The 26,650-nt window shown below is 42.5% G+C and overlaps 1 long non-coding RNA gene across 2 annotated transcripts in view; it reads left to right on the forward strand.

Annotated features, from left to right (window-relative positions):
* LOC135542418 (uncharacterized) overlaps positions 1 to 4,511 on the forward strand; it is a 32,122-nt gene extending 27,611 nt beyond the window's left edge. For both annotated transcript variants that reach the window (XR_010456077.1, XR_010456078.1), the window contains exons 2-3: positions 3,109 to 3,200; positions 3,652 to 4,511. This is a non-coding gene — a long non-coding RNA (uncharacterized LOC135542418). The remainder of the gene's footprint in view (positions 1 to 3,108; positions 3,201 to 3,651) is intronic.
* Positions 4,512 to 26,650: the final 22,139 nt, after the last annotated feature.

A 26,650-nucleotide genomic window follows, 5' to 3' on the forward strand; every position in this document is an offset into this window, starting at 1 on the left:
ATCATATCAAGGACGGCATTACAAATGAATACAGAAATACCACTTGAAGCTTGATAATGAGTTGATCATTTGAATCAGCTGTGCAGTGCTGAGGCAAAAACAACAATGTGCCCCTCTTTGAGTCCCCAGGACTGAGAACCACTGCTCTTCATTGACACCTCTTCATATGTAGACTGGCTTTCATAGCGCTCTTTATCTGAGGACAGAAAACCTCACAAGAAACAGACTTCATTATAGTACAATTATCCCACACTGAATATTATGTTACTATTATCTCAGTCCTCACTTGTAGGGACAGTAACTATACAAAAGTACCTGCCATATTCAGAATAGCCTCCTCTATCACTGACAGTTGGGGCTGCTATCCTTTCATCCTCCATGGCTGTTAGCTAGCTACCTACAAATGCATTTGGAGTTTGTTTTTTACAGTGATAAATAGATAACTAGCTAGTATGAAGTTAAGTAGCAGGTGATATTTAATTAACTTAGCTAGCTATCTATCTATACAGTATTTGAAGTTGGTTAGATAGCTCATTTGAGTTAGCCTGCACTGTAGCCAGTTAGCTAATAATACATTGTTTTTTTTTTACATTTTCAAAATCTATTTACTTACTTACTTGAATAGGTTCTCCCAGCCAAGTGGACAACTGGAAATAGGGCAGCAAAGTTTGTCACCAGAGCGTTTTAGAGGATATTACTATTGAACTATGTACCCATCTAATAACCAGACCTTCATACAAACTTGTTCTGCTGAATTCTTGATGGAGTCATAACGGGCGGCCTAAGCGGCACACAGCTATTTATCTAGTGTACATTCACCCTCAGTCACCTTGTCCTAGAGATATTTACATGGTTATCAAAACATCACACCACGGTGAGCCTAAACAAAACACAGCCCTGTGGGAAAAATTAATGGTGGAAAAACGATGTGAACCATTTCCCTGTTTGACCTGTAGTTGTTATGGATATTATGACTCTACAGTGCCCCACAGTGGACGGGTCACAATATGTTACATTGATAAAGCACACTTTATTTAACCTCCATGGCGGGTCACAATATGTTACACTGATAAAGCACACTTTATTTAACCTCAATGTCATCTTGTTTTTACATGGCGTTGTAGATTGCAGCGGTAAACAGGATGTATTTTGTGTTTTCAATGTGTTTTTAACCCTTTCAGACAAAATGGATTCATCACAATGATAAAATAGTGCACTAACATTACAAAAAGGTCAAGTCTGACAGTCCAAACAAACACACACATTCTCAGTCAACAACACAAGTCAGAACACAGCCTCTCGATTCTCTCAACCTGCTTGCTCCTTTCTGTTTTGTCAACTTCATTCATTTGGGGGGTTAAGTTTGAGACCGGAGCTACAAGGCATGCTTCCAAATCGCTAAACAGTAAACGTCAAAGCAGTGTGCTGATGCCTGTGTCACTTGATCAGCAGCACGTCATCAATGACGTCGGAAGATTAATTTCATCAAACAACCACCTGATTGGTTTGGTTTTGGGCTCGTTCGACACTGCAGGAGACACTGCGGGTGACTGCTGACTGACTTATCTACAAATCACCTTGCATCATAAATAACTACTCATTATTATTTATAAATCAGTCAGCCAGTCACCATCTACCCACAATGCAGCATGGATTTGATGCTCTCGAACATGGCCAGTGGTTTAATATATGACATAATGGCTACGCTGCTACGTTGTGGGACGTCATATATAAAAATGAGGCTGTTCTAAATTCTGTGTTGCTCAAAGCCTTGAGTAATGAACCTATTTTTGACACAATTAGCTGGAAAGCGTCAATGCTTGAGGAAGCTTTGTTTCCCATCACTACTTTTCAGCATGTTTTCTGTGAAGTAGACTATGTGAGTTTTGGAACGTTTTCCACCTTGGCTAACTAGTGGGTTCTAACTTAGTGGGTTCTAACTGGTCTCCTGTAGTTGGGCTCCAGCTCGCTGACCATAGATAGTTGGCTGAATAGCTAATGTTAGCTGGCTGACTAAGATAGCTATATGCAGTTAACATTCTTTGATATTTTGTTAGATGGCGTTATGTATTTCCAAAACGTTGGTTTACTTTAATCACTCAAGTCATGAGCGCAAACGATTGGTTTAATTTGAAGATATACATGTCAACTACAACAGAAATAACTTCACATCATAGGGAATAGGCTGGTCCTCCATATTACATCACACCTGACTTTGGCATTCTTCTGAATTCTGATTGGTTTTATGTATTAACTTCAAAAATAGAACAGTGGTGTGTAACTTTGCAATGGAATTTAAAACATTTTAGGGGAAAAATATTTAATTTGATCTTTTATATACTTTACCGTAACTTAACCATTTTATTACCCTCCATCACTCACTTTACATTTTTCGATTAATAAAGCATTTGACCTTTCCATTGCGTTAACAATGGAGGATTGGTTGATTTCCAGTTGAAGTATTTAAGTTGATTGAGGAGAAAAGTATCGTCCAACCATCGGGTAACTTGTTTCATGCACATCAAAGGTGAGGGTGAATTTCAGATGTTCACTGCTTGTATTGATGAAGGAGTGGAATCGATGAAGTTCCTCTGCTGTCCTCTGGAATAGAAGGAACACGTTAAAATGAAGTATTTTTTAGAGCCTGATGAGCTGCTAGAATGGATTGTTAGGGCTGACAATCACATTCTTCTCAAACAACCCCGCATACAGATTGGCATAATTAGATGCTATTTTTAAAACTGCAATTACCATAATCCATTGCGCATTTTAAACGTTTTCTTTACTCCAGTATGACAATTGGGTACTTTTTACATCACTGTTTTATTTTACACCTGCTATGTAGAAGAATGCATGATGGTCAATGCTATCTGGTACCCTAACCACTACCGTAACCATTTTAAATGTCAACTTCAAAGGGCTAGGTAGGTCCCAAGGATGTATCTCTACCTGTAAATACATGATCTAAGTGATTGATAGTTGGTATTCAGCAGTCATAAAGCCTAATTTACTTTAATGAACTACTAAAATAGTGATTTCGTCAGACAGCATAGACTGTACCTCTACACTTTGACTGACTGACCCATTCATTCTTCCATCCCTCTTCAGCCTTCCTCTCCTCTGAAAACCCAGTGAGGGTGGCGCTCAGCCAGAGAGCTGTTGAGGGGCTGGTTAGGAAGAACACGTCTACAGCCAGAGAGGTAAGAGGTCACACATGGTTTAGATGGTAAATATTTATGTCTCCTTAGCGGTTCATCATGTAAGCAAAAGGGAGTATGTATCATCATCTATGTTTATTCACATTAGTGCAAAATGTCCACTGATATTGGTGTAATTTCTCACCCCTTTTGGCTGTATTACAGTTAATTTCCCCTCAGACACAATTTTTCTTTGATTATTATGAAGGTAATTTGTGTAGAATGTACTTTTCCCCACATCTCTTTACATTGCTTATTTATATGCGGTGGCCTGACTGCATCCAGACTATGTCAAGGCCCATCCTGGTAGATCTGAACCTAATGCAGCTTGGAGTGGTCAGATGACGGAAGTCACATTTAGGTGCCTTGTGTAACTGAGGCCATAGATGCTCCACATCCATTACTTTGAATGTGTTATATAATATGACTCAATGTGTTTCTTTCTGTGTTGCAGTGGCAGTCAAGAACTGGAACGGCAAGGCCACAGAACATGACATAAGCAGAGCTGTGGGAGACCACCTCAAGCCCCTGGTAGAGCCGGGGGTGGTGTTTACCACTCCACCACACCTTCAGCAGGCTGGAAAAGTGGGATTGATCTGTTTTGATCCATTTGTTTGTTTCAGTTTTCAGTAGTTGAATATTTTGACGTAATGTTGATTTCAACATTTTTCATATTCAACAAATGGGTGGTTGAAAAGTGATACTAAACATACATACCATTGTGGAAGATTTACTGAATTTACACTAAGATGGACCAAGATGTGTGTTGCTTTTGCACATATTTGTTCATTGGTTTAGCAAGAGTCTGTTGGTCAGTCATCCAGTTCATTTGTTTTGCAATATGTTCAAATCAAGTAAAGCTTTATTTATACAGCAAATGTCAGACAGAGCGTTTTAGAGGATATTAGAGGATATTACTATTGAACTATGTACCCATTTAATAACCAGACCTTCATACAAACTTGCTCTGCTGAATTCATGCCGGAGTCACAACGGGCGGCCTAAGCGGCATACAGCTATTTATCTAGTGTACATTCACCCTCAGTCACCTTGTCCTACAGATATTTACATGTTTATCAAAACATCACACCACGGTGAGCCTAAACAAAACACAGCCCTGTGGGAATAATGAATGGTGGAAAAACAATGTGAGCCATTTCCGTTTGACCTGTAGTTGTTATGGATATTATGACTACAGATTCCCACAGTGGACAGGTCACAATATGTTACATTGATAAAGCAGACTTTATTTAACCTCAATGTCATCTTGTTTTTACATGGTGTTGTAGATTGCAGCGGTATACAGGATGTATTTTGGATGTTTTCAGTGTATTTTTAACCCTTTCAGACAAAATGGATTCATCACAATGATAAAATAGTGCACTAACATTACAAAAAGGTCAAGTCTGACAGTCCAAACAAACACACACATTCTCAGTCAACACAAGTCAGAACACAGCCTCTCGATTCTCTCAACCTGTTTGCTCCTTTTTGTTTTGTCAACTTTTCATTTGGGGGGTTAAGTTTGAGACCAGACCTACGAGGGATGCTTCCAAATCGCTAAGCAGTAAACTTCAAAGCAGTGTGCTGATGCCTGTGTCACTTTATCAGCAGCACGTCTGAAGATTAATTTTGTCGAACGAGCCCAATACCAAACCAATCAGGTGGTTGTTCGACAAAATTACTCTTCAGATCTTCAGACACTCTAGGTGACTGCTGACTGACTGATTTACAAAACACCTTGCATCATAAATAACTACTATTATTATTATTTATAAATTAGTCAGCCAGTCACCGTTTACCCACAATGCAGCATGGATTTGATGCTCTCAAACACGGCCAGTTGTTTAATATATGACATAAATGCTACGCTGCTACGTTGTGGGACGTCATCTATAGAAATGTGGCTGTTCTAAATTCTTTGTTGCTCAAAGCCTTAATAAGTAATGAACCTATTTTTGACACAATTGGCTGGAAAGAGCCAATGCTTCAGGAATCTTTGTTTCCCCATCACTACTTTTCAGCATGTTCTCTGTGAATTAAATGACAGGAGATTTGTAACTTTTACAACCTTGGCTTACTGTTAGTCGGGCTCCAGCTCGCTGACCATAGCTAGTTTGCTCAATAGCTAATGTTAGCTGGCTGGCTAAGATAACTGCATATAGCTAACATTGTTTGATTTTTGTTTAGATGGCGTTATGTATTCCCAAAACTGTGGTTTACTTTAGTCACTCAAGTCATGAGCCCAAACGATTGGTTTAATTTAAAGTTATACATTTTAAGTTATTTATGCTGTAATTTACATCATAGGAAATAGGCTGGTCCTCCATATTACATTACACCTGACTTTAGCATTCTTCTGAATTCTGACTGGTTTAATGTAATAACTCCAAAAATAGAACAGTGAGGTGTAACTTTGCATTGGGACTTTTTAAATATTTTATTTGATATTTTATAAACAATACAAAACATAAACATACAAACAACATCATACAAACATTAATTACATCACACCTGCCCAGACCCACTAGAACACACCCGCATCTTAATTAATCTGGGAGCAAGCTGTACATATAGGGACAAACATAATACTGTATCACAAGAGGAAGATACACTTAGAGGGCATTTGCCATTCTGGTAAAATGCACGGTCTATTGTATAGGACAGGAAACCAAAGTAAGGCCATTAGAGCATAGGACAGCTGGACATACCAAGGTCAGAGGGACATCCAAAGGAGGTGGTCAGCCAAATGACCAGCTGATGGACTGATGGACTATAGACATAGGGCATATATTTTAAGGACATGAAGAGAAGAGACACATAGTCTACTAGTCCTAATAAGGACAGACATAACAACGAACACACCAAGCTAAACATAAGATAAGATGGGCATGTATTATTTTTGGGACATGAAGAGGTCCTGTCACCATTATAACTTAACTGAAAGCAGATAGGCGTTATTGGGCGTGAACAAGCAGGAAGCACAGATTGAAAGATAATGGTGGCAGATGAACTGAGGGAAGTAACTTCATTTGCATGTGGGCTGGACTCATGTGTTGTATGTGTATAAATACAGAGCGAGTGCTTTGGAAGTGGGGGTGTTCCGCGGACCATCTAGGCTTCTGATATGTTTGTATTAAAAGCCTATATTGAATTCACAAATTCTTGTAAGTGTTATATTTTGTAACGATCCTTCACGGAGTGACGTTCCGGGCTGTTGACTGTTTCTTTGGACAATCTTGCAAACAAAGACGGCCGCCTAACTATAAAAAGGTAAGCATGTTCTTACATAGTTAAAATATTTGTATATATTGCTTCAGAGATCCTGTCTCAGCGAGAGGGGCGTCACGTAGGTCTCTCTTTAAATTTTCTAAACCCAGTAGAATGCAAAGAACTTTTGAATTCAATGAATTGTATGCATGTGTGATTTTTGGGGGTTGTTAAATATATATTTGCATTTGTAAGGACTAAGTATGGGGGGACGGGTAGACCTTGCTGGAGTCAGGCGTTTAGCGGAGGGGGCTTGCACTCGTTCTGGTCGGACGGTTCGAACGGACCCACGTGTCTGGGTTGATTGGGGGAGTTGTTCCGTCTGATTCTGCTTGGCCGAGCTCGACTGTCTCAGGATCTGTTTTGGGATGTGCGTAAACACAGCCCAATCAACCTGAGCGGGCGACTTGTGTCGAGTGTGTATGATTCGGACTGCCCCTCTCGTTGGGCCATTCAAGTGGGGACCTGGTGTGGGCTGACTATTGCGGCTGTTCGCACTCTGGCTGAGCTGCTTGGCCCGGTGTGGGGCTGTTGCTGTCTGCCCATATGGTCAAAACAAATCAATTAGTAGTTAAAAATCCTGTGATACTGCTTCAATAAAGTTAGTAGAAGGACTGAATGGACAGGTTACTTATGAATCAGCTCTAAAATAATGGAGATCTGCATAAATAAGTAGTTAGAAAGTCCACGAATACCGCCCTTTAAAAAGAAAAAGATTAGAAAGGGGTCTGCTTGGGTGGCGTTTTCACGGTTACCGCCGTTTAGAAGAGAAGGGACTGCTCGGGTGAATAGATAGGGAGAAGAAGAACTCTGACCCGATTTGGCTGGGTTCAACTGCTAAATAAATCCTGCGGATAAAACGCTCCGTCTGGCTAAACAGGGGTCTGTAAATCGGTAGGTCACGCTAATTAAAAATCCTGTAATAACGCTTCAATAAAGTTAGTAGAAGGACTGAATGAACAGGTTACTCATGAATACAGCTCTAAAATAATGGAGATCTGCATAAATAAGTAGTTAGAAAAATCCACGAATACCGCCCTTTAAAAGAGATTAGAAAAGGGGTCTGCTTGGATGGTGTATTCACAGTTACCGCCTTTAGAAGAGAGAGCGAGGGACTGCTCGGCTCGGGTGAATAGATAGGGAGCGGAATAACTCTGACCCGATTTGGCTGGGTTCAACTGCAAAATAAATCCTGCTGATAAAATGCTTCGCTTTGTATTTATTTTGGAAGGGGTTTTTTCAAATCAGTTTCAAATTGGGTATGCAGAAGGATGGAAATGTTTTTGAAAATGTATTTAGGTTGTTTCGAAAGAAAAGGGAGTGGAAACATTTTAATGGTGTCAAATGCCCAGAATCCTAAGAATTTCCCGTGAAGATTGATCAACTTCACTAGAAATTGTTGCAAGAGGTGGGATTTAATTATAAAATGATTGAGAAACGCCAGGCTCTATTCAAAGTGTACAATCACTTTGAAATTCTATTATTTCCTTGGGAAAATGATGAAGAGTTGTAATCTTAAATTTACTAGTTACTCAAATAGGTTTATTTTTTTATTTAACATGGGTTCATAGGAGAAATGATCAGTTCCCTGGTGTTATGGTCTTTGGGTAAATACACAAATGTGCTTTGTTCATTCTGCATATATAAGGGAAATATATGTTAACAAGGGATGACAGTTACTCCAAATGGTTTATCGGAGTGGGGGTCTCTGCGAGGGTTATGTTGATAACCACATAATCTATAACTTGTCTGAGAGTTCGCCAGTAGAATAAGGGAGTTATCATGGAAGGTGACGTCAGAATGCTTTAATGCATGGGAGAGATTATCACCACAACAAGTGTGTGTGAAACTCAAACTTACCCTACTGGCTGAATAGTGAGGGACAACTGTGTCTGATGACCTGTGAACTGTATCTAAAATAGACATGCGGGAATGATATGTGCTGTGTGGAGAAAGACTAAAGGGGAATGAGGTACTGACCTTTTATTACCAGGCCACTCATGACAGAAAAACAGAGACAAAAGGGCGTATTGGAAAATAGATATTACTGGTTCTAAAAGTTTTTAGTATAATGTTAATTATTAAAGGGATGATGTGTATTGAATTGAGAAGGTCAAATTTGAGTTAAAGTAAGCACTAAGGACTGTTATCCTGAATATTGGGTTGGACAATTTATAAACAACGTTTAGTTATGATTTGGATATAGGTGTCACGAATATTACCGAAGGTGGCTCCCCTTCTTGTTCAGGTGGCGCTCGGCGGTCGTCGTCGACCGGTCTACTAGCTGCCACTGATCCTTTGTTCTGTGTTTGTTTGGTTTTGTCTAATTGGTTTCACCTGTTCATTGTTTGGTTGTTAGGGTGGGGTTATTTAAGTTTGTTTAGCCCGCTTCTGTTTGTGCAGGCTTGTTCTTCTGTATTTGTGAGAGTCGTTAGTGTTTTGTTGGGTTTTCTCGCTGTCCTCTCGCTGTCCTAGTGTTTCACAATAGGGTACTATTTTGTTTTATAGTTAAACCTGTGTTGGGTATACTATTTTGTTCCTGTGATTTTTTTTTGGGGACATTAAAGTGTGTTTTTCCCGCATCCTTTGCTCTCTGCGCCTGACTCCACACCCATTCACTCATTGAGCGTTGAAGAAGCCCGCACCTTATTATGGAGTCAGCAGGAGCAGCGACCACCCCTCTCCCCACGATGGAGGAGAGACTCCTTCATCACACGTCCATCCTCCGTCGCATCGGATCAGCGATGGATCAAATGATGGCAAGGATGGACCGTTGGGAGAGGGGTGGTCTCCCTACTACCCCACCTACCCTCCCACCAGCAACTACCATCTCCCTCAGCGGAATCCGGTACCAGCACTCTGCGCATTACGCCTCCGAGGGAGTACGAAGGAGCGGCGGCGGGGTGCCAGGGATTCCTGCTTCAACTAGATCTCTACTTGACCACCGTTCGGCCGGCTCCCTCGGACGAGGAGAGCGTGAGTGTCCTCATCTCTTGCCTTACGGGTAGAGCCCTGGAGTGGGCCAATTCTGTCTGGAACGGGCCCGACTCAGCGAGGGGCGACTACCCGGAGTTCACCCGCCGTTTTCCGGGCCGTGTTCGATCACCCTCCGGAGGGCCGAGCTGCGGGTGAGAGGTTGTTCCATCTCCGGCAGGGGACAAGGAGCGTGCAGGACTTCACGCTGGATTTCCGGACCTTGGCCGCTGGAGCAGGGTGGAATGACAGGGCCCTGATAGACCATTGCAGGTGTAGCCTGAGAGAGGACGTCCGCAGGGAGCTGGCTTGTCGGGACACTACGCTCAGCCTGGATGAACTGATAGACCTGTCAATCCGGTTAGACCATCTGCTAGCTGCTCGCGGACGTTCTGAAAGGGAACTGTTAGTTCCACCTCCTGACCCTCCCGCTCCTATCCCGATGGAGCTAGGAGGGGCAGCATCTAGGGAGATCAGAGGAGGAGGCTCCTCCTGTACAAGTTGTGGCCGGAGAGGGCACACTTCAAGTCGGTGCTGGAGGAGTTCATCTGGGAGTCGAGAGGGCAGGCAGAACACTCCTCGGTTACCCCAGGTGAATCAGCACCACACTCTCCCAGAGTTTCCTGTTGGTCACATGTTTTTATTAATTTGTTTCCTTACATTTTTTCCCTCTCTCCAGCATGAGGCGCTAGTCGATTCAGGTGCAGCTGGGAACTTTATAGATCGCGGACTCGCTCAGAGGTTGAGGATTCCGCTAGTTAAGGTAGACCCCCCTTTTCCCGTGCACTCTTTAGATAGTCGACCATTAGGCTCAGGGCTGGTAAGGGAGGCTAAAATTCCTTTGGAGATGATTACGCAGGGGAATCATAAGGAGCGGATTAGTCTGTTCTTTATCGATTCACCTGCGTTTCCGGTGGTGCTGGGGATTCACTGGCTGGCTATTCACAATCCGACGATTTCGTGGAAATGGGGAACTCTCCAGGGGTGGTCTGATGAGTGTTCAGGCAGGTGTGTAGGAGTTTCCATCGGTGCGACAATGGTGGAGAGGCCAGACCAGGTTTCCACCGTGCGCATTCCCGCTGAGTATGCCGATTTGGCTATCGCTTTCAGTAAAAAGAAAGCGATCCAATTACCCCCCCATCGACAGGGGGATTGCGTGATGAACCTCCAGGTAAACGCTGCACTCTCCAGGAGTCATGTGCATCCCTTTATCCCAGGAGGAGACGTTGGCTATGGAGACATATGTCACGGAAGCTCTGGGACAGGGGTACATTCGGCCCTCCATGTCACCCGTCTCCTCAAGTTTCTTTTTTGTGAAGAAAAAGGATGGTGGTTTGCGTCCGTGTATTGATTATCGAGGTTTCAATTCCATCACGGTGGGTTTTAGTTAGTTCACGGAGCGCAGTTCTTCACGAAACTGGATCTCAGGAGTGTGTATAATCTGGTGCGTATTCGGGAGGGAGATGAGTGGAAAACCGCGTTTAGTACCACATCTGGCCATTATGAGTACCTCGTCATGCCGTACGGGTTAAAGAATGCTCCAGCTATCTTTCAATCCTTCGTTGACAAGATTCTCAGAGACCTGCACGGACAGGGTGTGGTGTTGTATATTGATGATATATTGATCTACTCCGCTACAAGCACCGCGCATGTGTCTCTGGTGCGCAAGGTTCTTGGGCGACTGCTGGAGCATGACCTGTACGTGAAGGCGGAGAAATGCGAGTTTTCCAAACGAGCTGTTTCCTTCCTGGGTAATCGCATTTCCAGCTCGGGGTTGGTAATGGAGGGTGACCGCGTCAAGGCCGTGTGTAATTGGCCGACTCCGACCACGGTAAAGGAGGTGCAGCGGTTCTTAGGGTTTGCCAATTACTACCGGAGGTTTATCCGGGGTTTTTGTCAGGTATCAGCTCCTATTACCTCACTGCTGAAGGGGGGGCTGATGCGTTTGCAGTGGTCAGCAGAGGCGGACGGAGCTTTCCGTAGGTTGAAGGCGCTGTTCACTGAGGCGCTGGTGTTGGCGCATCCGGACCCTTCTTTGGCGTTCATAGTAGAGGTGGACGCATCCGAGGCTGGGTTTGGAGCGGTGCTCTCACTGCGCTCGGGTACGCCACCGAAGCTCCGCCCCTGTGCTTTTTTTCCCGAAGAAGCTCGGGCTAGTGGAGCAGAATTATGATGTGGGGGACAGGGAGTTGTTGGCTATGGTTAAGGCCCTGAAGGTGTGGAGACACTGGCTTGAGGGGGCTAAGCACCCTTTCCTCATCTGGCCTGACCACCTAAACCTGGAGTGTATCCGATCAGCTAGGAGACTGAATCCTCGTCAGGCAAGGTGGCCATGTATTTCACCAGATTTTCGTTTTACAATCTCGTATCGACCAGGTTCCCTCAACACTAAGGCCGACGCGCTGTCCCGCCTCTATGACACCGAGGACCGGTCCATCGATCCTACTCCCATCATTCCAGCGGCTAAGCTGGTGGCACCAGTAGTATGGGAGGTGGACGCGGACATCGAGCGGGCGCTAAGGGAGGAACCTGCGCCTCCACAGTGTCCGGAGGGTCGTAGGTACGTGCCGCTCGCTGTTCGTGATCAATTGATTCGATGGGCTCATAGTCTACCCTCATCAGGTCACCCGGGTATTTCAAGGACAGTGCGAGGTCTTAGGGGGAAGTACTGGTGGCCCACCTTGGTGAGGGATGTGCGATTCTATATCTCCGCCTGTTTGGTGTGCGCCCTGGTCATTGTGGATCGATTCTCTAAGTCCTGCCGTCTTATCCCTTTGCCCGGTCTCCTTACGGCCCTATAGACTGCGGAGGCTCTTTTCACCCATGTCTTCCGGCACTACGGGGTGTCCGGGGATATTGTTTCTGATCGGGGTCCCTAGTTTACCTCCCGTGTGTGGAGGGCATTTATGGAACGTCTGGGGGTCTCGGTCAGCCTGACCTCAGGGTATCACCCGGAGAGTAATGGGCAAGTGGAGAGAGTGAACCAGGAGGTGGGTAGGTTTCTGCGGTCGTATTGCCAGGACCGGCCAGGGGAGTGGGCAGATACATCCCCTGGGCAGAAATGGCCCAGAACTCACTAAGCCACTCCTCTACCAACATGTCACCATTTGAGTGTGTGTTGGGGTACCAGCCGGTTCTGGCACCATGGCATCAGAGCCAGACTGAGGCTCCTGCGGTGGAGGAGTGGGTGCAGCGCTCTAAGGAGACCTGGAGGGCCGTCCAGGAGTCATTACGCCAGGCGAGTGGACGGCAGAAGAAGAGCGCTGACCGTCACCGCAGTGAGGCCCCCAAGTTTGCACCGGGGGACAGGGTCTGGCTCTCGACCCGAAACCTGCCCCTCCGCTTGCCCTGCCGGAAGCTGGGTCCGCAGTGTGTAGGGCCATTTAAAGTCCTGAAGAGAATAAACAAGGTTTGTTATCGATTATTACTTCCTTCGTATTATCGCATTAACCCCTCGTTTCATGTGTCTCTCCTCAGGCCGGTGGTAGCTCGTCCCATGCAGGAAGGTGAGGTTCCGGAGGTCCCTCCGCCCCCTCTGGACATCGAGGGGTCCCCTGCGTACACGATACGAGCTATTCTGGACTCAAGATGCCGGGTGAGGGGCCTGCAGTACCTTGTTGACTGGGAGGGTTACGGTCCGGAGGAGAGGTGCTGGGTCCCGGTGGGGGATATTCTGGATCCATCTATGTTGAGAGTTCCATCGCCTCAATCCGGATCGACCTGCGCCTCGGCCCCCGGGTCGTCCCCGAGGCCGGCGTCGGCACGCTGCGGGAGCGGGGGGGGGGGGGAGGAGGGGTACTGTCACGAATATTACCGAAGGTGGCTCCCCTTCTTGTTCGGGTGGCGCTTGGCGGTCTACTAGCTGCCACCAATCCTTTGTTCTGTGTTCATTTGGTTTTGTCTAATTGGTTTCACCTGTTCATTGTTTGGTTGTTAGGGTGGGGTTCTTTAAGTTCGTTTAGCCCGCTTCTGTTTGTGCGGGCTTGTTCTTCTGTATTTGTGAGAGTGGTGTTGTTGGGTTTTCTCGCTGTCCTAGTATTTCACAATAGGGTACTATTTTGTTTTATAGTTACACCTGTGTTGGGTATACTATTTTGTTCCTGTGATTTTCTTTGGACATTAAATCGTGTTTTTTCCCGCATCCTTTGCTCTCTGCGCCTGACTCCACACCCATTCACTCATTGAGCGTTACAATAGGACTGTTTAAATGTACTAGGCCTAGGGAAGCTCTGGAAACTAATCCTGAGACAGGGTGATTGACAGAATTGACAGAATATTAGATTAAAGGTTTTTGTTTCTTTTGTTTTACAATGTCATTGTAATTGTAATGATATGATATAAGTCATTGAATAAAAGGTATAGTCTGTGCGATAACACCCAAGGATGAAGAAGAAAGAGACCAACATAACATGGGCATAGAATGAAACGGATGGACGTTTTCCCCAGGTTAATTTACATTACAAATAGTGGTAATTTATTGAAAATATGCAGTTATTATAATTGACTTTTCTATTTTTTCTTGTTTGGACAATTTATTTTTGTTTTGAGGAAAATAAGTGTGTATATTGTTCCTGGGGAGGGACTGATATAAATTGACTAAAAATGATTTGAGAATGGTTAAGTATGTATCAAACTATCGAAGGAAATTAGGAGTAGTGACTTATGTGTTATGGGTTAGAAAAACTGTAACTACATTGGGGCTCATACATGAAGGTTATGGTAGTGGAGGGGTGTTATTTCTACAAACAATGTATATTAATAGACGAGAACTCACAGAAAAGGAAGGACAGTTGGCCTTGTAAAAATATAGGGATATAAAATATAGGGACAATTCTAAAAGTAAATAGAACATTACACATACCTAGATTATGGTAAAAGTAATAAGTAGTGGCATTTTGAACACGAGCAAAAGTTTAAGAAACGTTTGACTTAGTTTTGTTAGGATTGGATATTCTTCCAACTGGAAGACACTTGACTGATTACATGTTATTCTTACAGCAGTTGTTGTAGGGACCATAATTTGGCTATCATTATGAATAGTTTTGTGGCAGGAGGCCAGGTATTTGAGACAGAATGTTTACATAAGGCTGTTATTTAAAAATTAAGATTTAGTCATCTTGCTATAAGAAGAAAGTCTGTTGTCAGGAAATAATCCATGTGTTAGTGTGTATGTCCTCAGGAAAAAAACAGCACATAAGAGGCCAGATGGAAGGGCATGGGCTGAATTCTGGAGACTGAGTGTACATCAAGATACACCAGGCTGGGGGTATACTTCTTACAGCACCTGCAGTGGTAAAGATCATCATGTCTCTCTTTGGTGGGTGCATAAGTCTCACAAGAAGTAAGGTCCAGCTGAATAATGGGTGAGCTTAAAAACACCATGACAGAGGACGTGGAACCAGAGAGCGAGAGAGAGAGAGAGAGAGAGAGAGAAAGACTAGATTCCACTGTAGACATACTGGGTTGAGTTTGGGGGCCAGTTGTTTTATTTGTTAACAGACACTTGAAGTTAGAACCACAGAAGAACAATGACATTGACATAACAGAGGTAACAGTGAACGCTAGTATAGCAACAACAGACTCACGCACAATCAAGATGTAGGGTGGAAACAGGAAGAGAAGAGAGGAACCAGCCAAACAATCTAAAATGAATGACAGGGTTAGAATCTCTGTTCCACCTCAACTCATAACAGGAGCAGGAGAACAGAAGTCTATCTCAATCATAAGGATCAAACCCTTACCGGAGATTGCACTCTGTGGATGGACACATCAAACAGGGAGAAGTCGTTTGGGACCAGAAAGGATTTGACCTGACATGAATCAAAGAAGAAGACGAGTGGGTGCTCATCATGAACAAGATTGAACCAGTGGAAGGTGAGGAACATATCGTTGAAATAACAAGAACAATAGTGACAGAAGGGAGTAGCACCACGGTCATTAAGATTGATCCCACCCCTGCACCTGAACAGGAAGAACCTTTGACAACTAGAACAACAATGGTGGCAGCTGCTGTGAAGACCACAGAAGCTACCACTAAGATAACATCAACTGCCCTTACCTTGCTGTCCACTGTACCCACAAAGAAACCTGAAGCATCAGAACCAGGAGGGTTCTTTAATGACATTTGGAACTTTTTGACAAACTCTAATGATATACCTCAAGACAAAAACATTGTAAAAGCGACAGATATCTCAGAATCAGAACCACTCAAGGACACCACACGAGAAGGAGTAGTGAAGAACGAGTGGTACGAATGGGCTAAGTATACAGCAAATAAACATAGGATGGACAATTGTATTTTGTGTAGCAAATCACCTTTGTCTGATCTTTTGATAGTACCTGAACTTGCATCATTTGAAGAATGTGTTAAATGTAAAATGTTCAATGTATTCAGAGAAAACACTACATTCCTTTGTGTAACATAGAATGCAGTTTGGCACTAGGTAACACTAAAGGCAGAAGTGAATTAAATAAAAAATATGTTGGGAGAACATGAATGTGCAACATAAGAACTGAATTGAATGATCCTCATAATGATGGGTTTACTATTGTAAAAAGAAAAGAAAGGGAAAAAATGAATGTTTCTACAACTATGGAGATAATGGGATGGATGTGGGAAACACTATAGTTAATTGAATAAACTATTTGGGTGTTAGAAACTGCAGGAGTTAGTAAATTTGATAAAGTAATGATTGTAAAACACAAAGGTAAAATGTGGTAATATAACTCAAGTAACATTATTTCTTGAAATGTTAAAGAATCAGGATTAAGGAATAGCTGATAGTTTCTGGATGTGTGGGCATACTACATGCTCATTGATTCTTCACAATATACTGATTGATTATAAGTGTATTATTCTTTACAGACTAGATCTTTTACTCCTATCTATGTTATTGTTTGGAGATATTTGGTCTAGTTGGGTTTTGTAAGTGTTTTATGTTTCAAATTGGATCTGGAGATGTTTGGTCCAGGTGATTTGTAAGCTTTATTTTTGTTAATGTTTTTGTCAACTGTTGGTATTGGCCTCCACCCTATATGTCCTTTTAGTGTAGTTTTTAGTGCTAAATTAGCCCCAGAGGAGGGATTTGTGGGAGCAAGCTGTACATATAGGGACAAACATAATACTCTATCACAAGTCTCAAGAGGTTTTAACTTCTTGCGTCGAGCAATCCCGGATCCGGGATCCTATTTATAGCCTCAAGCTCATTAGCATAATGCAACGTTAACTATTCATGAAAATCGCAAATGAAATGAAATAAATATATTTGCTCTCAAGCTTAGACTTTTGTTAACAACACTGTCATCTCAGATTTTCAAAATATGCCTTTCAACCATAGCTAAACAAGCATTTGTGTAAGAGTATTGATAGCTAGCATAGCTATAAGCCTAGAATTCAGCCAGCATAATTTTCACAAAAACAAGAAAATCATTCAAATAAAATCATTTAACTTTGAAGAACTTCAGATGTTTTCAATGAGGAGACTCTCAGTTAGATAGCAAATGTTCAGTTTTTCAAAAAAATATTATTTGTGTAGGACAAATCGCTACGTTTTGTTCACGTTTGGCTATGAAAAAAACCTGTATCCAGTTATAGCCTCAAACTCATGAGCATAACTTAACGTTAACTATTTATGAAAATCGCAAATGAAATGAAATAAATATGCTATCTCTCAAGCTTAGCCTTTTCTTAACAACACTGTCATCTCAGATTTTCAAAATATGCTTTTCAACCATAGCAAAACAAGCATTTGTGTAAGAGTATTGATAGCTAGCGTAGCATTTAGCGGACAACATTTTCACAAAAACCAGAAAAGCATTCAAATAAAATCATTTACCTTTGAAGAACTTCGGATGTTTTCAATGAGGAGACTCTCAAATTACATAGCAAATGTTCAGTTTTTCCTGAAAGATTCTTTGTGTAGGAGAAATTGCTCCGTTTTGTACATCACGTTTGGGTACCAAGAAAACACGAAAATTCAGTCATCAAAACGGCAAACTTTTTCCCAAATTAACTCCATAATATCGACTGAAACACGGCAAACGCTGTTTAGAATCAATCCTCAAGGTATTTTTCACATATCTCTTCATTGATATATCGTTCGTGGAAGCCTGCTTTCTTCTCTGAATCCCATGGAAAAATACTTGCAGCTGAGGTTTGCGCACCAATTTCGGCGCAGGACATCGGTCGGACACCTGGTAAATGTGGTCTCTTATGGTCAATCTTCCAATGATATGCCTACAAATACGTCACAATGCTGCAGACACCTTGGGGAAACGATAGATCGGGCAGGCTCATTCCTTGCGCATTCACAGCCACAAAGGAGACAATGAAAAACAGAGCCTCAAAAATCCTGCTCATTTCCTGTTTGAAGTTTCATCATGGTTTCGCCTGTAGCATCAGTTCTGGGGCACTCACAGATAATATCTTTGCAGTTTTGGAAAAGTCAGAGTGTTTTCTTTCCAAAGCTGTCAATTATATGCATAGTCGAGCGTCTTTTTGTGACAAAATATTGCACTTAAAACGGGCATGTTTTTTTTATCCAATAATGAAATAGCGCCCCTATAGATTCAAGAGGTTAATGGGCTTTCTCCCTGTGCATCTGCCAATTTAAATCCATTAAATGAGACAAGTTACCAGACAGGACATATTGCTAATGCTCTTCCCATTGATAACCTGAATGAAAATTAACTTGTTGGTGGTTGTGGTGATGACGGCCTATTGGATGACATCGTCCATCGGGATTCCTCAAAAAAGAAGACGCTCTGGATTGATCACTGGAGTCAGATGTGAAGGAGGAGGTTGATCATCAGGAGTCAGATGTGAAGGAGGAGGTTGATCATCCGGAATCAGACGTGAAGGAGGAGGTTGATCATCAGGAGTCAGATGTGAAGTAGGAGGTTGATCACCAGGAGTCAGATGTGAAGGAGGAGGTTGATCATCAGGAGTCAGATGTGAAGGAGGAGGTTGATCATCAGTGAACCTCTAGGATTGTGGCTGGGCTGGCATTTACACTTCCAGCTTGGTCATATATTTTGATACATTGAATGTTGATATTGTGAACTTATGCTATATATTGGTACCTCCTGTTTCCGGAAGTGATGTAACTAAGTACTGCCCCTATATATACAGTGCAGTCGGAAAGTATTAAGACCCCTTCACTTTTTCTACATTTTGTTACGTTACAGCCTTATTCTCTAATTTATTAAATTGATTTTTCTTCATCAATCTACACATCAATCTATACCCCATGATGGCAAAGCAAAAACAGTTTTTTTGAAATTACTGGCAGAAATGTCATGTTTCTCCAAAGATGTTCGATTGGTTTCAAGTCCGGGCTCTGGCTGGGCCACTCAAGGACATTCAGAGACTTGTCCCGATGCCACCTTTTTTTTGCCTTGGCTGTGTTCTTCGTGTCGTTGTCCTGTTGGAAGGTGAACCTTCGCCCCAGTCTAATGTCCTGAGCACTCTGGAGCAGGTTTTCATCAAGGATATCTCTGTACTTTCCCGTGATCCTGACTAGTCTCCCAGTACCTGTCACTGAAAACATCTCCACAGCATGATGCTGCCACCACCATGCTTCACCGTAAGGGATGGTGCCAGGTTTCCTCCAATACTGGTTTCATCAGACCAGAGAATCTTGTTTCTCATGGTCTGAGAGTCCTTCAGGTGCCTTTTGGCAAACACCAAGCGGGCTGCCATGTACCTTTTACTGAGGAGTGGCTTCAACCATAAACTCAACCATAAAGGCCTGATTGGTGGAGTGCTGCAGAGATGGTTGTCCTTCTGTAAGGTTCTCCCATCTCCACAGAGGAACTCTAGAGCTCTGTCAGAGTGACCATCGGGTTCTCGGTCACCTCCCTGACCAATGCCGTCCTCCCCCGATTGCTCAGTTTGGCTGGGTGGTCAGCTCTAGGAAGAGTCTTGGTGGTTTCAAACTTCTTCCATTTAAGAATGATGGAGGCCACTGTATTCTTGGGGACCTTCAATGCTGCAGAAATGTTTTGGTTAGCTATCCCCAGATCTGTGCCTCGACTCAATCCTGTCTCAGAGCTCTATGGACAATTCCTTTGACCTCATGACTTGGTTTTTGCTCTGACATGCACTGTGAACTGTGGGACCTTATATAGAGAGGTGTGTGCCTTTCCAAATAATGTCTTATCAATTGAATTTACCACAAGTGGACTCCAATCAAGTTGTAGAAACATCTCAAGGATGATCAATTGAACCAGGATGCATCTAAGCTCAATTTCGAGTATCATAGCAAAGGGTCTGAATACTTTTATTTTATTTTATTTCACCTTTATTTAACCAGGTAGGCAAGTTGATGAGGTGAGATAAGGGAGGTAAAGGCAAAAAAAGGCCATGGTGGCGACGTAAATACAATATAGCAAGTAAAACATTGGAATGGTAGATTTGCAGTGGAAGAATGGGCAAGTAGAAATAGAAATAATGGGGTGCAAAGGAGCAAAATAAATAAATAAATACAGTAGGGGAAGAAGTAGTTTTTTGGGCTAAATTACAGATTATGTACAGGTTATGTACAGGTGCAGTAATCTGTGAGCTGCTCTGACAGCTGGTGCTTAAAGATAGTGAGGGAGATAAGTGTTTCCAGTTTCAGAGATTTTTGTAGTCCGTTCCAGTCATTGGCAGCAGAGAACTGGAAGGAGAGGCGGCCAAAGGAGGAATTGGCCCTGGGTGTGATCAGAGAGATATACCTGTTGGAGCGCGTGCTATGGGTGGGTGCTGCTATGGTAACCAGCGAGCTGAGATAAGGCGGGACTTTAGCTAGCAGGGTCTTGTAGATGACCTGGAACCAGTGGGTTTGGCGACGAGTATGAAGAGAGGGCCAGCCTACGAGAGCGTACAGGTTGCAGTGGTGGGTAGTATATGGAGCGTGGTGACAAAATGGATGGCACTGTGATAGACTGCATCCAGTTGGTTGAGTAGGGTGTTGGAGGCTATTTTGTAAATGACATTGTCGAAGTCGAGGATCGGTAGGATGGTCAGTTTTACGAGGGTATGTTTGGCAGCATGAGTGAAGGATGCTTTGTTGTGAAATAGGAAGCCAATTCTAGATTTAACTTTGGATTGTTTGTCCTCTGACAAATCAACTGTAAATTTCGGTGTTCCTCAAGGTTCCGTTTTAGGACCACTATTGTTTTCACTATATATTTTACCTCTTGGGGATGTCATTCGAAAACTTAATGTTAACTTTCACTGCTATGTGGATGACTCGCAGCTGTACATTTCAATGAAACATGGTGAAGCCCCAAAATTGCCCTCGCTAGAAGCATGTGTTTCTGACATATGGAAGTGGATGGCTGCAAAGTTTAGAATCCAACAATAGTCATAAAGTAACACTCCCTTTCAGTTGGTCAACTTCGGTACAACACACTATGGGAAAAGACAATCCTTCCCCATACCGGCGCAAATGGATACTAAATGAAACGGCCAATGGCCACCCAGACCTTACCCCACAAGATGCGTCAGTTTTGCCAATTTATTCATTGTCTTTTGTTTGAAACACTCCTGTCAATGTTGAGCAAGGACGTACACCTGATTACGCATATACAGTGGTGCAAAAAAGTATTTAATTTGCAAATAAATTCATTAAAAATCCTGCAATGTGATTTTCTGGATTTTTTTTTCTCATTTTGTCTGTCATAGTTGAAGTGTACCTATGATGACAATTACAGGCCTCTCTCATCTTTTTAAGCAGGAGTACTTGCACAATTGGTTGCTGACTAAATACGTTTTGCCCCACTGTAGAAGTAAGACTAGTCTACCTGACCTGCTCGCCAATGTAAACAAATGATGTCTGATAGTATTTCTGATTGTCTTAATGCTGCACCACTAATGAGTTGTGGAGCTTCTCAATAAAAAAAATATTCCGCTTCTCTGACTAAACTAAGAGTTTTTCTCAGTTATATTGATGACTGGCTCACTCAAGTAACTTGTGTATCTGTAATTATTTAATCAAACAGCATGCTTAAAGCATCAGACAGGTTACGTACATATAATTGATTTTATTTAAACACATGGAGCAATTGATAGAAAGAACAGATGACTCTTGGTTGACCAAGATTTATTTTAGTTGGGGACAGCACCAGAACATGATTTTGGAGCTCCCGAGTGGCACAACAGTCTAAGACACTGCATCTCTGTACTTGACGCGTCACTACAGGCTTTATCACAACCGGCCATGATTGGGAGTCCCATAGGGTGTTGCACAATTGTCTCAGCGTCGTCCGGGGTAGGCCATCATTGGAAATAAGAATTTGTTCTTAATCTTAACTGACTTGCCTATTTAAATAAAGGTTACATTTAAATAAATAAAATCGTGTTTTTTGACAAACCGTTTTTTACAAATCCATCAAGGCACCAACTTTGAGAAGGGTTTAAAACAAAGGTTTCAAACCAATTCATGAATATTATTGAATCTAGGTATGTTTTGCCTTTCATGTAATGGCATGAAAAGAATTGGCTGAATATTATACAATGACTTATAAGCAGCTCTAATAACCTGACCCCCACAGGAAATCTTCACTGGCCATTCTAGAGTATACTATATATCCTAGGAACCTGGTTAAACTATCATTATGACATCATGGATGGCCAGTCCTTGTATTCATAGTGTAGTGAATTCAGAGGATAGCCCTGAGCTGAACTCAAACCTGGGTCCAGCGGCTGTCAAGTCAAAACCTTATAACTGTTATGCCAAGAAGTCTGAACTTCTTGACGGGGTCACTAGGTGTTGGGTTGCGGTTGCTACAATAGCTTTTTCTATGAATTTGAGAGTGGTTACATTTCTCCAGCCCCGATCCCTCAGCTGTTTACCAAACCAAGTCTATGGGCAGCCATTTTGTTGCTGTTTAAAAAAACCATACATCAATCAACCAATCTGCAGTTCAAACACTGTTTTGGTAATAAGATGATAGGGTTGGGGAAATGTCACTACTTTCAAATTCATAGACAGACCTATGGATGCAAGGACTGACCATCCATGATATCAACATTATAGTTTTAACCATGTTTTGAGGCTATACAGTGTTGATTTACATTGTTTCTAAACATTGGAATAAAAAAAGCTTATTTGGGGTTCTGATGAGGTACATCAGTTGAACTAAGCTCATGAGGCATGTGTTATATTCTTCAAGAATCAATGGCTATAAATAAGTAATTAAAAAGTCAAAATATGGATGTAGCTATTGCATATTTCCCCTTTAACACCAAGCATCAGTTCAACAACAGCCATTTAATGCTTGAATTTAATTAAAGATAATTAAAGACAGATTCTGACTTTTATTCTTCCTGATACCGGATTCGAAAGAAGCAACCTTTCACTACTCTGTGCTACCGAGTTTGTATGCTAGTGTAACGGTGTAATTAAGTTGTTAAATTCCTGCATTAAATGGGTTATTATTCCACCTCGTGGTCTATTAGTGTGTTTACATTGTCTAATACACTCAAATCAAATCAAAGTTTATTTGTCACGTGCGCCGAATACAACAGGTGTAGTAGACCTTACAGTGAAATGCTTACTTACAGGCCCTAAACAACAGTGCAATTTTTTAAAGTAAAAAATATATATTAGGTGAACAATAGATATGTAAAGAAATATAAACAGTTAGAACACAGTGAATAATAACAGTAGGGAGGCTATATACAGTAGAGAGGCTATTACATTGCGTTAACAATGGAGGATTGGTTGGTTTCCAGTTTTTTGTATTTAAGATGATGACGAGAAAAGTATCATCCAACTCTGGGGTATTGATGAGAAGTCATGTCCAACCTTTGGGTATCTCACTGCACCCTCATATTCCAAGTTTTGAAATATGCAGACAGACGGATTAAAAGTAATTTTACGTTGTACTTCTTCTGACAGCCAACTTTCTAACTCCGCCCATTATGACGTCTATACATTCCCAGAAGGCATGGATTATTGAGTCATTGTTAGTTTTACACTGATGACATGACTCTGCGATTGTGCTGTAGAATTGTATAATGTTGTCCCAACATCACAAGCCACAGACTTTGATACAGTTCAAGACTTTTAAAAGTTTTTCCGCAGTTTGAGATCATCTGAGTTTTTAAAATGTATTTTTATTGAATGTTGATATTTGTGTAATATTTTTGTACCTCCTGTTTCAGGAAGTGATGTCACTGAGTACTGTCCCTATATATACAGTGCATTTGGAAAGTATTCAGACCCCTTCCCATTTTACACATAGTGTTACGTTACAGCCTTATTCTAAAATGGATTAAATAGATTTTTTGTCCCTCATCAATCTACACACAATACCCCATGATGACAATGCAAAAACTATTTTTTATATATTTTTGTCAGGACCCAGTTACGTACTCGGGTCTCCGGTGTGAGAAACAGTCACTTAGTAAACTGAGCCCCTAATAGTCGGCAGAACCCAGAAGATGAGGCAGACACAGCAGTACTAGAGACGGTGATTTAATAAAGAAAAAAGGAAAAGATCTTCAGGCAAAAATATAAATCCACAATGTCAAAAGTAATTCCAAGAGAAAAAATGTATATCCTCCAAGAGACAAGGAAAAATCCACAAAGTGGTAAGAACAGCAGGGGAAAAAACAAACCTCAAAAGAATAATCAAAAATAAACAAGAACAAAACCAGAGTACCAGAGTTCACAACATGGCTGGGGCTGGGTGCTAACATACAAACACAGAGCAAAGAACTGAGGAAAACTAAGGGTTTAAATACAATCAAGGGAAATGAAGCACAGTTGCAAATTATAACTGGGAACAAGGGAAAACAAAAGGGTCAAAAAGCACAATGGGGCCATCTAGTGACCAAAACCGGAACAACCCTGGCCAAATCCTGACAATTTCTGGCAGAATTTTCATGTCTCTCCAAAGATGTTAGATCAGGTTCAAGTCCGGGCTCTGGCTGGGCCACTCAACGACATTCAGAGACTTGTCCCGAAGCCAACTCTCCCTTGTCTTGGCTGTGTGCTTAGGGTTATTGTCCTGTTGGAAGGTGAACCATCAGCCTAGTCTGAGGTCCTGAGCACTCTGGAGCAGGTTTACAGCAAGGATCTCTCAGTACCTTGCTCTGTCCATCTTTCCCTCGATCCTGACCGGTCCCCCAGTCCCCCAGTCCCTGACACTGAAAAACATCCCCACAGCTTGATGCTGCCACCACCATGCTTCATCGTAGGTGTAAGTGATGTGAAATGGCTAGCTAGTTAGCAGTGGTGCGCGCTAATAGCGTTTCAATCGGTGACGTCGCTTGCTCTGAGACCTTGAAGTAGTTGTTCCCCTTGCTCTGCAAGGGCCGTGGCTTTTGTGGTGCGATGGGTAACGATGCTTTGTGGGTGTCAGTTGTTGATGTGTGCAGAGGGTCCCTGGTTCGAGCCCAGGTAGGGGTGAGAAGAGGGAAGGAAGGCAAAACTGTTACATAGGGATGGTGCCAGGTTTCCTCCAGATGTGATGCTTGGCATGCAGGCCAAAGAGTTTAATGCTGGTTTCATCAGATCAGAGAATCTTGTTTCTCATGTACTGAGAGTTCTTTAAGTGCCTTTTGGCAAACTCCAAGTGGGCTGTCATGTGCCTTTTACTGAGGAGTTGCTTCCGTTTGGGCCACTCTACCATAAAGTCCTGATTGGTGGAGTGTCGCATAGATGGCTGTCCTTCTGGAAGGTTCTCCCATCTCCACAGAGGAAATCTGGAGCTCCGTCATAGTGTCAGAGTCATCTCCCTTACCAAGGCCCTTCTCCCCCAATCCCTCAGTTTGGCCGGGTGGCCAGCTCTAGGAATAGTCTTGGTGGTTCCAAACACTGTGGCACTGTGCTCTTGGGGACTTTCAATGCTACAGAAATGTTTTGGTACCCATCCCCAGATCTGTGCCTCGACACAATCCTGTCTCGAAGCTCTACAGCTCTCTTACTTCGACCTTATATAGACAGGTGTGTTTATTTCCAAATCATGTCCAATCAATTGAATTTACAACAGGTGGACTCCAATCAAGTTTTAGAAACATCTCAAGGATGATCAATGGAAACATGATAAACCTGAGCTCAATTTCGAGTGTAAATAATTATGCAAATAAGGTATTTCTGTTTTTTATTTTGAATACATTTGCAAAAATGTCTATAAACCCGTTTTCACTTTGTCATTATGGGGTATTGTGTGTAGATTTATGAGGAACATGTTTTATATAATCCATTTTAGAATAAGGCTGTAACATAACAATGTAACTGAGGCTTTACGTAGGCAATATTCTCAGATGTCCTTATTGGATAACTGGAGCACATTGGTGTTTGTGTGTTTTATGGCTCCCTCGACACCCTTTACACATGTACTGCACTGGAATTATCCCTCTACACCCTTTACACATGTACAGTACTGGAATTATCCCTCTACACATGTACTGACATCTAAGTAGCTGAATATGATTACGGACTAACAGTCTAACAGTTTGAAGGACACAACTCACGTTATTATGGTTAAACAGTGGAAGACAAGCTGGTAAAGGAGTGGGGAATTTTTACAATTAGGGAATAATGTGTCATGTTTTACTCTTACCTCAGCCAGCATTGTGAATGGTTAGGAAATAATATGTCATGTTTTACTCGTACCTCAGCCAGCATTGTGAATGGTGTCTGATGCAGTGACCTACGAGACCAGGGCAGTATCTAATACTTATGTGTTTTTAGTCATGCGTGAAAGGTCTGGGTTGGTTCTGTGGTTATAAGTTACTGACCTTGGAATACATGTCTGGCGCCGACAGAGATGGCCGCCTCGCTTTGCGTTCCTAGGAAACTATGCAGTTTTTTGTTTTTTTTACGTGTTATTTCTTACATTAGTACCCCAGGTCATCTTAGGTTTCATTACATACAGTCGGGAAGAACTACTGTATATAAGATCAGCGTCAACTCACCATCAGTACGACCAAGAATATGTTTTTCGCGACGCGGATCCTGTGTTCTGCCTTACAAACAGGACAATGGAATGGATCGCATGCAGCGACCCATAAAAACGACTCCAAAAAAGAGGGAAACGAGGCGGTCTTCTGGTCAGACTACGGAGACAGGCACACCGTGCACCTCTCCCTAGCATTCTTCTTGCCAATGACCAGTCTCTTGACAACAAGGTTGATGAAATCCGAGCAAGGGTAGCATTCCAGAGGGACATCAGAGACTGTAACGTTCTGTGCTTCACGGAAACATGGCTCACTG

The sequence above is a fragment of the Oncorhynchus masou genome, chromosome 6 (genome assembly GCF_036934945.1).
Source record: "Oncorhynchus masou masou isolate Uvic2021 chromosome 6, UVic_Omas_1.1, whole genome shotgun sequence".
Classification (NCBI taxonomy): Eukaryota; Metazoa; Chordata; class Actinopteri; order Salmoniformes; family Salmonidae; genus Oncorhynchus; species Oncorhynchus masou.